This window comes from Acomys minous (genome assembly GCF_964271855.1).
Source record: "Acomys minous genome assembly, chromosome: 17".
Taxonomy (NCBI): domain Eukaryota; kingdom Metazoa; phylum Chordata; class Mammalia; order Rodentia; family Muridae; genus Acomys; species Acomys minous.
The window spans coordinates 65,629,083-65,642,938 of NC_140500.1; the positions used below are offsets into that span (position 1 = coordinate 65,629,083).

At 40.2% G+C, this 13,856-nt stretch overlaps 1 protein-coding gene across 2 annotated transcripts in view; it reads left to right on the top strand.

The window, feature by feature from the left end:
- The window catches only part of CTNNA2 (catenin alpha 2), a 1,110,979-nt gene that overhangs the window by 112,202 nt on the left and 984,921 nt on the right, over positions 1–13,856 (top strand). The gene's annotated exons all lie outside the window — the stretch shown is intronic.

Consider the following 13,856-nt stretch of genomic DNA (forward strand, 5'->3'; position numbering starts at 1 on the left):
CCGGTCTTGGAGAGTCCCATGACTCAGTTTCTAGTATTCTCGTAGTGGCTCACAAGCACATGTAACTCCATTTCCATGGAATCTGCTTCCCTATCCAGGATACTGCAGGAACCGCCCACAATAGTGCACATAAAGGCAGGCAAACAATCATAAACATAAAATAAAAAAATGTATCCTTTCTTAACAAGGCAAAAGCTTAGAAATACTAAATAAAACCTGAGTTAATTTAAGCAACTTTGAATGTTTTAGTATCCCCTATTTTGAGCTTATGGGAGCAGTCTAGTTTCTTCCCCTATGACTTACTGTCTGACAAGAAGTTTTGCAACATTTTGAGAAATGTACTGGAAAGATATACGTTTTGAACAAATTTGGATCAAATTATCTTAAACTTCAGATAAGTGACTCAAAACCCTTGAGTTTTAGATCTGGTTGTTGCAACTGGGGTCCCTTCACACTGGCCTTGCAGGATGAAAATACCACACGAGGGAGAACTTGAGAAGTGTCGGTGCGGAGGTTGCTCAGGGGAGAGCAAAGCACCTGCTAGTTCCCCTGCATTGCTGACTTGTGTCTGTGTCACCCAGGGAGATCCTTGACTCCTGTTCAACTCTATCTTAACACATCAGGCTATGATGACAACATGTGCAACTATTAGAAAGGCTAATCAACTTTGTCAATAATGAGCAGCCGTCAGTGCCATCTCTGTGACCACACAGTATAATAAATATTGTGAATGTATTGGGAACCGTTAACTACCTCAAAATGCACAGCCACAACAGACTCTAACATTTCCTAAATGTGGCAGAACAGATCTCGTTCTGTATTTACAGAAGTAGATCTCCTGAGGCAGTTTTAGGTTCACACACAATAAAATAAATGCTGCAGATGACCAGAAGGTAACTTACATTATGGTTTGTTTCTCTTTTAAACACAAGGCTCTCAAGATTAATAAGGCAATTTAGCAGTGAGCATACATGCTAGCCCTGCTGGTGCTGAAATATCAATCCTCACAGTAAAAGGCTGCTAAACAAATATAATTGCTATAATGTGTTGTGACCTTTCCAATGCTGTCAATCAATAGGAAGAGTCAATGCTGGCCCTGTGCAGGAAAACTAGTCGTCATTTGTTATAGCTGCCATTGTATAGAGAAGTGCTATGTGTTTATATTCAGCTCCGCAAACAGCTACTTCAGGCCAGGCTAAACTGCGTGAAGCATGGGTATTAGGCTTCAATTTTATTCCTATGAGTTTCTGCAACCTCAATCCTTATTAAGTCACCAGCACATCTGTGAGTTTAACTTTGACTTTTAAAATACAATATGATAATCTACTTGGGCTTGCTTCAAAATGCAAGGTATTATGTATGAATGAAGTATTCTCATAACCACTTTGCTGTTCAATATAGGTCTAAATTAAATAGCTTCATTTTTCTATATATTATATTATTATTACTGTGGGCTTTAAACTTTTTTTTCCAGAAGCTACTTGAAAGACTTTTCTTATAGTACTACCTCTTTGTTTTTGAACATTTTCCTGACTTGAACTTAAAGAAGTATTCATTGTATGTCCATCACTTTGTTACCCAGTACACACATCACAGTTCCAGAAAGATGTTCAAAAGGCGGGTGTGACTTTGATTGACTCTTTGGATGAGCATGTCCTCAGATGACTGTCCCTAGACCTGCTCTCTCTATGAAATCCCACCTCTTGAGTGGAACCTGATTTTTACCCTCACGTTAATTGCCTTCCGTGTTACTGAGATAAGATATCTAATGAGATGAACGTAAAGAAGAAAGAACAGGAAGGTGAGGTGTCTGCATACATTGCAATTAGAGCCAGGAAGTAAAGAGCAATAAAGGCCAGTGCTCAGCTGGCCTCTTTCTTTCTGTTCAGGCTAGGGCTCCTGCACAGCAGTGGTGCCAGCCACATGCAGGGTCATCGTTCCCTCTCAACTCAACCTCTTAAGGAACCCCCTTATCACAGACATCCTCATAGGTTTGACTACTAGGCAATTCTAAATCCTCTTGAAATGACATGGAATATGAACCATCAAAACACCTGTTGATATTAATCTCATTCAAAACTATGTGAGGACAGTTCACCTAGATGTTTCTAGTAGCTTCTTGTAAGACTTTGTTTGCCTTGGGTATTTAATCCCTATCTTTCAAATGTATAATGAATGGACAAAGGAGATAAGAAAGTTTCTGAAAGTGTTTTATTTAAGCGATTTTGTTTGTTTTGTTTCGGTGTTTGGTTATTTGAGGCAGGGTTCCTCTGTGTAGTCTTGGCTTTCCTGGACGTGATTTGTAGATTAGGCTGGTGTTCTCAAACTCACAATGAGCTGCCTCCCTGAGTGCTTGGACTAAAGGGCTGCGCCACCATGTGTTATAGGGCTGGACTTGTTTGCTTAGCATAGGAAGCTGTATGAGGTTGAAAATCTTATTTGTTCATCAATGTATTTAGTATTTATCATGCAAGTGATATGTAAATTATACTATTGAGTCAAATATTTAACTATTATTCCCAAGTGTGCACTTGGTTTTGTGTGTTTGCAAGTGTGTGCACATGTGTATACACACACAATATTTACTGACTCCAGGACTAAACTTATTGGAGCCAAAAAATAACTAACTCTGTGCTTGTCAGTGTGAAGGGGCAGAAACTGTCCCAGGTGAAACCAAAGGCAACAAGGGCGGTTTTTAAAATATTCTTCTGTATTCAAAAAAAAAAAAAAAAGAATGCTGTGATTACATTGAATTGATTACATTGAAATGAATGTGGAGATTAGGATATATAATTGCTCTACATGGAATTCTAATTTATGGAAGAGTAGAGGGACAGAGAGTAGGTTAATATCTAAAGAAGTTATGCTCTGATTAATTTATTCAAAGTTACCTTTGAACCTTAAATATAATTCTACACAGTATGTTATCTACAATGCTAACAGCTCTGGCTTTCGTTTGTGTCATCTACCACCCAGATCTGAGTTGCATGGTAAGGATCGTGTTAACTTTTAGTCAGTCAGCTTGGTTTATGAATTTCCATCCCATGTGGTATGTTGGAAGCTTAACACCTCAGATGGAAGGAAGTAGATGCTACCTCCTGTATTTCAAGTGTATTTCTAGACAAATGGGAAGAAAACCACAACACAGAAAGAGATTTTGATTCTGCTTCGACAATATTTTCAACACTACCAGAAACCAGAAAACGAAGTATACTGACAGCAGAATTCACTTTCAGTTTCAAATTACTGACCATTTATCAGGTTACTCAGGGGTTGTAGGGTTCTATTATGTTGGTGCATTGTTTCACTATGTGCAATACACTATTCTAAGTCTAAGACCCCATTAAGTGTGTGCATCCGCTGATGGGCGTGGGACGTGGGGCCTCCCAGCCTGACTGCCGCCATGCTTGAAGCTTGGCCCTGCTCTGCCTGGTGCACCCGCTGCTCACGGGAACTTGACGGTGCACATGCCTGCTGCCACCCTAGCATGGCGACCTCCTCTCAATATTATCAGCTGCTGAGTGACACCCAGGGAACAGGAAATAGCCAGGTGCCTCAGAGTAAATATGCAGAGCTGTTGGCTATCAGTTTGGGAAGGAGATCAGACTCACTTAGGACGGGAGCAAGAGAGCCATGGAGAGACTAAAAGGAGGCGTCATTCATGTCGGAAGCCTGGTTCAGGAGTGTTTGACTAAAAGGGAAAGCCTGGCCCAGTATGAAGGCCCATTCTGCTACCACATGGGGATGAGAGACATTGCTCAAAATGGCAGTACTTTTTCTACCACAGTGATTAAACTCTGAACCCACACTCAGAATATTGGGAAGACATTTTACAGTTGTTGATGATGTGTATTTTAAGTAGTTAGGAATGACCCAGCTCTTTCCAAGCATTTGAAAGATGTTTGTGAAGCCACTTCACAGCAAGCTATTGTTTGCCTCCAAATACCAATGTCCCTTTTAATCTCCCATTGAACTCATTTTCCATTTGCATCACCCAAGTTGACTTCTTTCCACGAGCTCCCCTGCCTCTGAGGACTTGAGTGCAAACCACAGCTCGTTTGCTTAATAGCTGGCCCGCCTGAGCACAGCATAGACCCTGCTTCACTGAGCTTCTCTGCTTAAGGATGTGCATGACTGAGTGTTTGGAAGTCAATCTTAAAAATGCACAGGTTATAAATAGAGAGGGAAGACCAGTCTGTCCAACCTACCAAGTGCCCTGCAAAATGTCCACACTGAGACTGTATATCTCAGTTCCATGTTTACTGTGAGCCGATCACAATGTCTGGAAGAAAACGATGGAAACTGTTACATCTTTCTATTTATGACATAATAAAGTTTATTTTCATTTTTTAAAAAAGGCCATTGAAGCAAGGTAAAGGCATAGATATTTCTTTTTAATCATCAAGCTCTAGTTTATAAATTATTAGTCTTGTCTTTTCAACTAAAGGCTGGAGAGTGTGTACCTTCCATCTGGTATTTTCTCACAGTGAAACTTTACCTCAAGAGAAGAAAAGGAGGCACCAAGGAAGATATATAATTCAACTCCTTTTCTTTGTGTTTTGTCATAAGTCAACAAGGCATTGCTTAGCATCATTTAAGCTTTGACATGAAGTGTTATTATATAGATTTTGAAGTTACTGAGTGTTACTTTTGCTGTGTAGAATTATTTTTAGCCTTTTGTTAAAATGTATGGCTTTGCCATCAACAGATGACCTGCACATACTTAGCTATCTGGGGTGAAGGTTACTTCTCCCTTTAGCAGTAGCAGTCTACCTGTCTCCTTTCCCCGCAACAAAGCAAAGAATACTTGGAAATTGTATATTATTTTAATTTTGAATAGACATGGTGACAGATCCCATAATTGCAGCAGCCACTTGCATCTCAGGTCACCTTTCAGTTCACTGATCCAGAGCTCTGAATGGTTATTATGTAGAGGACCCCGATGGTTATTATGCACTGTATTTGTCAAGTTAGGAAACATGTTTAAAATGAGCAGAGGTTGGGGAAGAAAGGAAGCAAGATGTCCCTGTAATACGTTAGATTTTACCATCTCCAGCTCTGGACACCATCAGGAAAAATGTCAGGCAGCCTCCCTCTCTTGCTTCCATTCAGACATACTGTCACAAGTGTCCTCTGTGGGTCAGCATAGGCTTTACTGCTTTGGCATCAGCTATGACAAAAAAAAAATTTTGGAAGTGATACTTGAGTATGAAAAGTTCTTCCTTTATTAACAAATTGGAACTACTACAATATTCTAGATAATATAATTAGAAAACCCTTTTATGTACTTCCTAAGTAAGTTGTTACATCAAAGGTGTCTGGGGATGATATATTATCGTAGTGGTTCTTAAATAGTGGTTTGTTGCCAGGTGTGATAGCCTGGTCTGGAAGCTTGACATAAGTGCAAGTTGTCAGACCCAGCTAACTGTAGCGAGTCACAGGTACTCTCTACGAGTCCTAACAGTCTGTGTGTAAATGTTCCCTCAGGTGAGTTTTCATGACAATAAAAACAAATTTGAAAACTATTTGTGTCCATTTGCTCTCATGTCAGTGAATTTGTGCCACAGACCTGGTCCTTTCCTGGAGCCTAGATTTGTTATCTCTTATTGTCCGAGGTCAGAGGCTCAGGTGGATGTCATTGGAATCTGTTCTAGGGAACTTCACAGCCTCAGAACACTACAAGGTATCAAGGCATTGTTGACTACAGAAGACAGAATGAATAGATAGGCAGCTCAGGGCAGAAACCCCAAAAGCAGCCATTTCAAAATGTCCTTGGTTCCCTGGCCAGAAATATGAGAAGGGAGCTCTTACCTCCTCACTGAGCACCCTGCCTGAAGGCTTTAAGTGATGCTGGGAAGTAAAATTCCAGTCCAGACCTTCACCCCTTCTGTGAACAGATCTGGAATTGGACCTCTTAGACTTCCTTTTAAGTTGGGTTATATCTGCACCCAACTTCAACCCATCTTCTAAACTATATGAGGGTTACTTCTTCAGAGTGGAGAACGCTACAGTAAAGAATGGAATCTATCAATAGGCGAGGACAAGCCAGTGTCTGCTTCCTTCAGAGTTAATCCAGTGGAGCAGTTCAGTCACCTGTGCAAGGGACCACTGTCAGGAAAGCAGGTCCACCTTAAACTAGGCTAAAGATATGGGAAGAAAGTTGAAGAGATGGCTCAGTGATGAAGAGCACTGGCTTCTGTTCTACAGGATTCAGGTTTAATTCTCAAATGCAGGCGATAGCTCATACCTCCTGTAACTCCAGTTCCAGGTCCCTATCTGGCCACAGTGGGCACAAGCAGGCATGTGGCACACAGACATACATGCAGGCAAAACACCCATATGCAAATAAATAAATAAATAAATAATCAGCTCTTTAATGAAATAATGTAATATTCCTCTCCAGAATAACGCCCCCCCCCCCCCGGCCCCAGTTTTGTATATACTGTGAGCCACATCTGAGTCTTTATGACCTTGTGATTCCTGACTCAGGAACAGTTAGCTTTTCCATTTTCATTTCATCTTTTCTTCTCAAATACTGGACAAAGCCTAAACATTCTGTGGTTTTGGTAGTTTGGATTTTTCAGTGTTTCTCTAGAGCTGCCTTTCCCAGTGTCCATTGGTGTCTGTCATGTGTCTGATCTCCACATTGATTTACCTCAAAAGCTATCAGGATATTTTTGTTTGGGGTTTTATTTCCTCCTCCTCCTCTTCCTGCTCCTCCTCCTGCTCCTCCTCTTCCTCCTCCTTTTTGTCTTCTCTTCTCCATTGTCCTTCTCTAAGCAGGTGCCAAGATTTACAACTTGCCTACTGTTGTGGTTTTTGTTTGTTTGTTGTTTTTAACACTAATAAATTTGCATTCAAGCTTCTTGAGTTTATTATTAAAATCATTTATTAATGAGACTAAGAAACCATGAAGTTACCCTCTTTCTCCTGTGATATCTGGCAGGTGTGAAGGAACCCCCACGTCTTCCTAGTGACACTTGATGCAGTGCAAGTCAGCAACTCTAGACTTTTATCTAGGGCCATATAGCAGACTCAAGGGCATAAACTGCAAAAATCAAGACACAGCTTAAATTTTATAGCCATGAGCTACTTTTTTAGCTGTGTTATGTCACAGTTTTCCTATTGTGAGGTAGTAATACTGATATCTCATTAACCTCTATGGGACTTTCTATATACTAACCTATATGTTACATTTTCTACATTAAATTATATGATACATTCGCTACATTATCCTATGTGATGCACTCTCCAGCATTGCTTCTAGGGAATGTCGGAAACTTTGGGAAGTGTTCTCTTAGATCTCTTTCCATGTTGCAATAATGTCTGAGTTTTCAGGTTTGTGTTTTGCAAAATTTCCAGTTTCCCTTATATCTCAGTACACATCTAGATGAATAAAGCGAGATTACTATAATTATTACAAAAAATAAAATACATCACTTTTGCATCTACATTGATTTTTCAAAACAAATCCATTCCCAACAAAATGTCACTATTCTTGTTTCCCAGGTGATAGACAGAAACTTAAATCAATAAACTGACTTTGCCAACTATGTGTGAAGGAAGCTATCTGTCTAATAAGCATGGGTATTGTTAGTCTTTATTTTCATTTGAGTTTACACATCCGCAGATGCTAGCCTGTCCTATAAAAGTTCTTATGGAATTCACGGGTAGCATTGGTGATGTCTTGATCTGAAGTTGAAGCTGCAGCAATACAGATGAAAAGCAAGTTAGGGCAGCCACTTAGGTAATTAGAAAGCAGGATGATGGCTTAAAGAACAGTAGAATAAAGCAAGGGTGAAGCGGGGGATCAAAGAAAATTTCCTGTTAAAAAGAATATTTACAAAAAGTGATACATATCATTATTAACCTATTGGACACTTGAAATTGGACACTGGAGCAGTTAACTTCAAGATGGATTTTACTTCTCAAGACTCCATCCATGGAAATAAGACACTTGACCCTTGCTGCCAACAAGGAGCTCTTCTTTTGCCTCTGCTGCTGCTTTTTTTTTTTTTAAATTTATCTTTCTATAGAGAGTGACAAAGGACTGCTGACCCAAGCCTCTTCTTTACCACTGTAGATACCCCAAAGTTATCAGAAAGATTACCAGATGGGCTATGTGTCCACCGTTTATGGATATACAATTCAATATTTTTTGAGAAGAATAATCTCAGATATTATGGGTTGCTTGAAGCTCTTCTTGGGTTGTAAAAGTCTAATTAGGAAGGAAGGGAACCATGTTGTCTGTCCTGTTATTTGCTTTCTAAATATTTCAGTGCTTATATTTGGAATATATGCTTCTATTTTACACAAGGGAAATTCTTAAGCAAATATATACATTGAAGATATTGTTCCCAACACACTACTCTACTATTCCTTGCTCATCACCCCCTCCTAAATATTCATGTCCTACACACATGCATGATTTTATGTATCTATGTAAAAATTAACAGGCACACATGAAAAGAAATTATACAATATCTGCTACTGTTCTCATTGTATATTGAAGTCTCCTTGCTAAAATAAGAATCCTTTCCATTCAAATCAATAAGAAACAAAATTACTTCCTAGGCACTCTTTCATTGTCATAATAAACTGTGTTAATTGTGGGATAGAGCTTGGAAAGATGAAGGTGGCTGAGACTACAGACTTGATGTTTTCTTTTGTGTTTGCCTAAAGATGATTGACTTGAACCCAGGCATATCATGCTGTGGCTCTAGCCTCCATCTTCTTGAGACTTGGTCTTACTAGATGCCGTTGGTTTGAATATATATTATGCTATTCCTTTTGGTGGTGAGAAGGCATATTGCATTTTGAGAAAATAATTGCTATTATTAAAAATAACTAATATTTCCAGAAATATTGGTATGCATCCTATCCCTTGAGGTATTTAATAGTGGCATTGTGAAATGCATGTGATTGTGATTTTCACTTGAGAACTCTGAGGCCAAGGAAAGACAAATGATTGAACATTATTCCCAGGCTGAATAGTTGAAAAGCTTTAATCCAAAAGTCTATGCAACATCATTGTGTAAGCAAGATAGTGGATAATCATCCATGACAAAGCCTTATTGATTTGTGATGGGTAAAAATAAGTGTCCTCTATCTCAACGCAGTGGTTTTTCTAAGGGTTGCCTGACCAGGCTTCCTGTAGCTGGGCGTGGCAGCTTGCCTCTAGGTGCAACTTCCCTGGTCCTTCATCCTTGACTGATATAGCAGAATGTAGCAGCACAAGTTGGGGGATGGGGGGGTGTTCAAGCTAGGAAAGGATACTGTAGATAGATGGCATTGAAGTGATGACGGTATAAGTTCCACACTAGGAAGCTGTGGGAGAAGGAAAAAAAACCAATTCCTCAGAACATCTTCATTCAAAGTCACTGAGATTTGTGCTTAGCTATTGGGATGACCAATCATGATTGTCAACATGATGCAACCTGAAAGAGAGAGCCTCACCTGAAGAATTGCCTCCATCAGACTGGACTATGGGTGTATTCTGGGGGCACTTCCTTGATAACTGATATATGAGGGCTTGGCCCATATTAGGCATTGCAATCCATAGAGGGGTAGACCTGGATTATGTAAGTAGAGTGGCTGAGTTTGAGCTTGGAAGCCAGCTAGTAAGCTGAATTCTTCTGTTGTTTCTCCTCCAGGCTTTTGGCTTGAGTGTCTGATTTGGCTGCCTTTGATGATGGACTATAATCTGTAATCTCATCTAAAACATTTTCTTCACAAAATACTTTCGGTCATGATGTTTTCCACAGCAACAGAAAACAAAACCAGAACAGCTACTTTATAAATACTGAATGTCCCAGTAGGACAATGTCCTCAGCAGGAGTCCACCATATTGAGTGTGTCATGGACCAGATGCCCAGTTGTCAATTCCTATGTACTAACTATACTAACTTCTTGCAGGCATGTCTAACCCATGACCTTCCAAGTCCCTTCTGCCCTAGATAAAGATGGCTCAACAGTAAATCATAAACTTACTAGCTTATGGAAGCAACCTTTTTATGTGTAATTTGATTACCTAATTATGCATATTCTCCAGGGAGTAACTTGTAGGTGACAGCAATGTCAAAAGGGTACATGTGTCCGCTTAATTCTTCTTTTTTCTGTCTTCCTCTGTGCTCATTAGAACTCTAGAGGCAGAGTTCAGATGGTAAACCTAGAAAGCTGGGGGCATGATGACCAAAGTATAAAGACTTAAAAAAAAAAAAAAAAAAGAAAAGAAAACAACAATGATTGCCTGCAATTTCAACTGGCCACAGGCTTTCTCTTCAAGTGTTTCAGTGCAAGAAGCATAGATATTGTATAAAGGAATAGTACTCCGAATAGCAAGGCAGACACGTTTCTTGTAGAAAACAAGCAGGCTTCCAGGGTTACATCAACCCTTACATTGATGATAATTTTTACCTTTACTAGAGGCTCAGTAGCTGGCTCTTTTGGTTCTCTTCAGAGGTGGTCCAGGGGAATCTCAAATAGCAACATCCTGGGGCAGCTCTGTCTCTACTTGCAAATGCGGAAAAATGGTGGGAAGATTGTGGAGGTACAGGTGGGTTTCCTCTTCTTTCTTTTAACGTTATAGTAAATAGTGTAATCATCTTGGCAGTGCTGAAGATACTCTGCAGAGATAGATGCTTTTGCCCCTCCCACTGGCTACCAGACTAAGAGGCAGTGGACCCCAGGGAACTGGAATGTCTTCAGGACGGTCCTGCTGGGAGAAGCAGTAAGCTGAAACCTGGAGCCAGCCAGAATTGGCGCTTGCCTCCTGAAAGAGATTTCACACAGTGTTGACAACTTGTCAAAAGAGCTTGTAGGCAAGATTGGAGACCAGACAATGTTGATGGGCAGGACCACATTTGGACCAGAAATATTTAGCTATGCCCACTTCTTGCCCTCATTTTAAAACACGACTTTCATGTTCACAGACACAGATGGACCCAAGGTAGAGGTCTTGTGGCTTTTTGAGAACAGGTGTTTGATACCAGCTTGTTAGGACTACCAATGACAGGTTTTGACTCTAATCACTCCAGAAATGACAGCATGCTTGGGTAAGGCAGCATTCATGTTTCCTTTTAGCCAATTCATAACATGTAAAGGATTCTCAGGTTTGTGACTGAGTATGACATGTTAGCAAGGAAATGATTGAGGTTTATCCCTAAGGGATAAATTGAGTGATTCAATAATAAACTCTTATGTTTAGAATAAGATTATCCCTGTGACCTTCAGGACTGGGCTGTGACTAACTTGCATTCTTGGCTCATAGAAAACTTGGAGCTGTGCTCAGGAGCATTTCTCTTTTCTATTTGAAGCCAGATCAGTGGATCTGAGGTGACTGTGCCAGCATTTTTCATTCTCACCCCAGTGAGGTTTTTTTTTCTGTGTTACTTTATAAAGTTTTATATTGGAACACTCAGAAAGGACTCTGTGTGCCTTTCTTGATCTGCCAACTTATATAACTGGCATGCCCAACTTACAAATGAAATTCAATATCTAGTTTGTGTGGGTCAGGGGTGTTTATGTGAGGGTATGTGCACATGTTCCTGTGTGTGCATATGCATGGGGAGGCTAGAGAACAGCTTTGCCTATTGTTTAGCTCAGGGGCTGTCCATCCTGCTTATTTATATTTTAAATCTTTGTTGTTCATATTCAAATGGGTGTGCAGGTACATTAGTTTAGATGTATCATTGCATGTGTAGGAGCCCATGGAGGCTGGAGGGCAGCAGATTTCCTGGAATTAGAGTTACAGGCTGTTGCAAGATGCTTGATGTAGGTCCTGGCAACTGAATTTTGCTCTTCTGCAAGAGCAATAAACACTCAACCTCTAAGCCATCTCTCCACCTCTCCACACACATCTTGCTTTTTTGAGGCAAGGTCTCTCACTTTCACCTAGAGCTGACCAACTTAGCTACATTGTCTGACTACCTTACAGACTAAGGCTGAAGTTCAGATAATGATGGGCAAAGGTGTGTTGGACCACACCTTGACCTGGACTTCTTAGCTGTGGCTAAGCCTGGGCCTGTATTTACACTTTAGCCTTACTGGATCACTTTGTCCCTCTTTATAATGTTGCCACATTGATGAAATCACTCTTTTCTTCTACTTTTTACTATTAACTTGTGTGTTTGATTGGCTTCTTGAGAACAGATGGCTGAACTTGGCTTCTTGTGGCACAGGCTACGACACCAAATTTGGTAACAATATCATTGCAAGATGAAGGTATCAAAACATATGCAGGAACATTCTGGCATCCTTAACCCTCTATAGCAGGAGAAATCCCATGCCCAGCTGCAGAATTCCCAGCCTGTCAGCACTGCCTGTTGCAGTTGCTAGTGTGAATGGGGAAATTGTAAAGTGTCTGTAGGTTTCTGAGCACCAGCAGCATGTGAGTGCCAACTATTGTTGTTGTAAAGGAACGCAGTTCTAAATCTGTATACTTGGATCACTGTGCTCAGTTTATTTAGAACATGGCATTTGGAGAGAGATAAAATACCAGCATGCTGTGTCTTTGCCTTTTCTTATTTTCTTGAGCAAATTGGTTGGGTCTTTTTGCTGAACAATTAGCTAGCTGTAGGTTATAGGCAGGAGGGCTGGTGAAAAAGTACTTTGTCACGGTGCCTATTGTTGTAGTCCTTCTTTGTGTTGTTTATCTGAGTAGGAATAATTGAGTCTATTGATTTATAAGTATGGAATTGAGTGGTGACATTGATCCAAAAGAAGAGAGCAGCCATGAACAGATTGATTTATGGTGGTATTAAGGCAAATAATTCAGATTCAGTTTCTATAATCTAAGGTTGCTTGTCTGGTGTTTAAATGTCAGAATATATTCACTAATTTCTTGATGAGAAACACACCTCAGATGGAATGCATAATTTATTTTTTGAGGCCAGAGTCATAATTTGTGTCAACCTATTGTAGACTATAGAGAAGGCTACCTTGGTTGTTCTTAGGTGAGAGTGGGTTGACTTAGAAAGAGATAAATAGACTTCCCAGACACTCATTCTGCGGGGTAAGTATGTAACTGTCCTGAGTAGCTTGATTCTGGAGAAAGCTGCTAGTTTTCAGCCAGGAGTACTACATTTATATAATACTGTTCCTATTTAAGTGAAGGAAATTATTGTCCCAAGGCTTATGATATCCTAAGGTTTGACTTAAGATGAAAACAACCAAGTGGCCTTTTGTAATCCCTTGGGGTCATGCATCTGGTGGTCATAAGAAATACCCTTTGGGTTACAGTTTTTCTTTGTCTCTGCCCTAGCTATAATCTCATTTTCTCAGCTCTCCCACTTCTGTTTGTACTCCTGACAACATTTGTCACACCTAGACATAATTGTTCTCTGCCTTAGCTATCTTCAGTTTCAAAGCATAAGTTGCATGAGGTCAAGGTCCAAGCCTTTGTCTGCAGACAGCAGATGAGTACACACTAAAAACAGAATGAATGGAATGTTTCTGTATCAGGGTCCTGAAATTTCTTGGATGTGGGTTCAAGAGGACACTGAGACACATTGTCAAGTATAAAGAGTATATTATAAGAGATGTTCATGCCATGGACAAAGAACATAGGAAAGAAATGGCAGGGTCTCTGAAGAGGGTTGAGGTCCCAGCGCCAGAGACACATATAATGGTAGGGACCTTGGAGAAGAGAATTACAGCCCATGAAACAGAAGCATAGGCCCTTTTTATAGCTCCTGAAGGATGAAGGCAGTTCCAGAAGGAGAGACTGAAGTCAGGCTCAACGATTCCCAAACGGCAAGGAGGAAAAATGGATGAGAAGTAGCATGTTTGACTTCCAACATCCCCTTTGATGTCATCTCCTTTTCCTAGTTACAATAGTTAATCTTGTTTGTCACTGT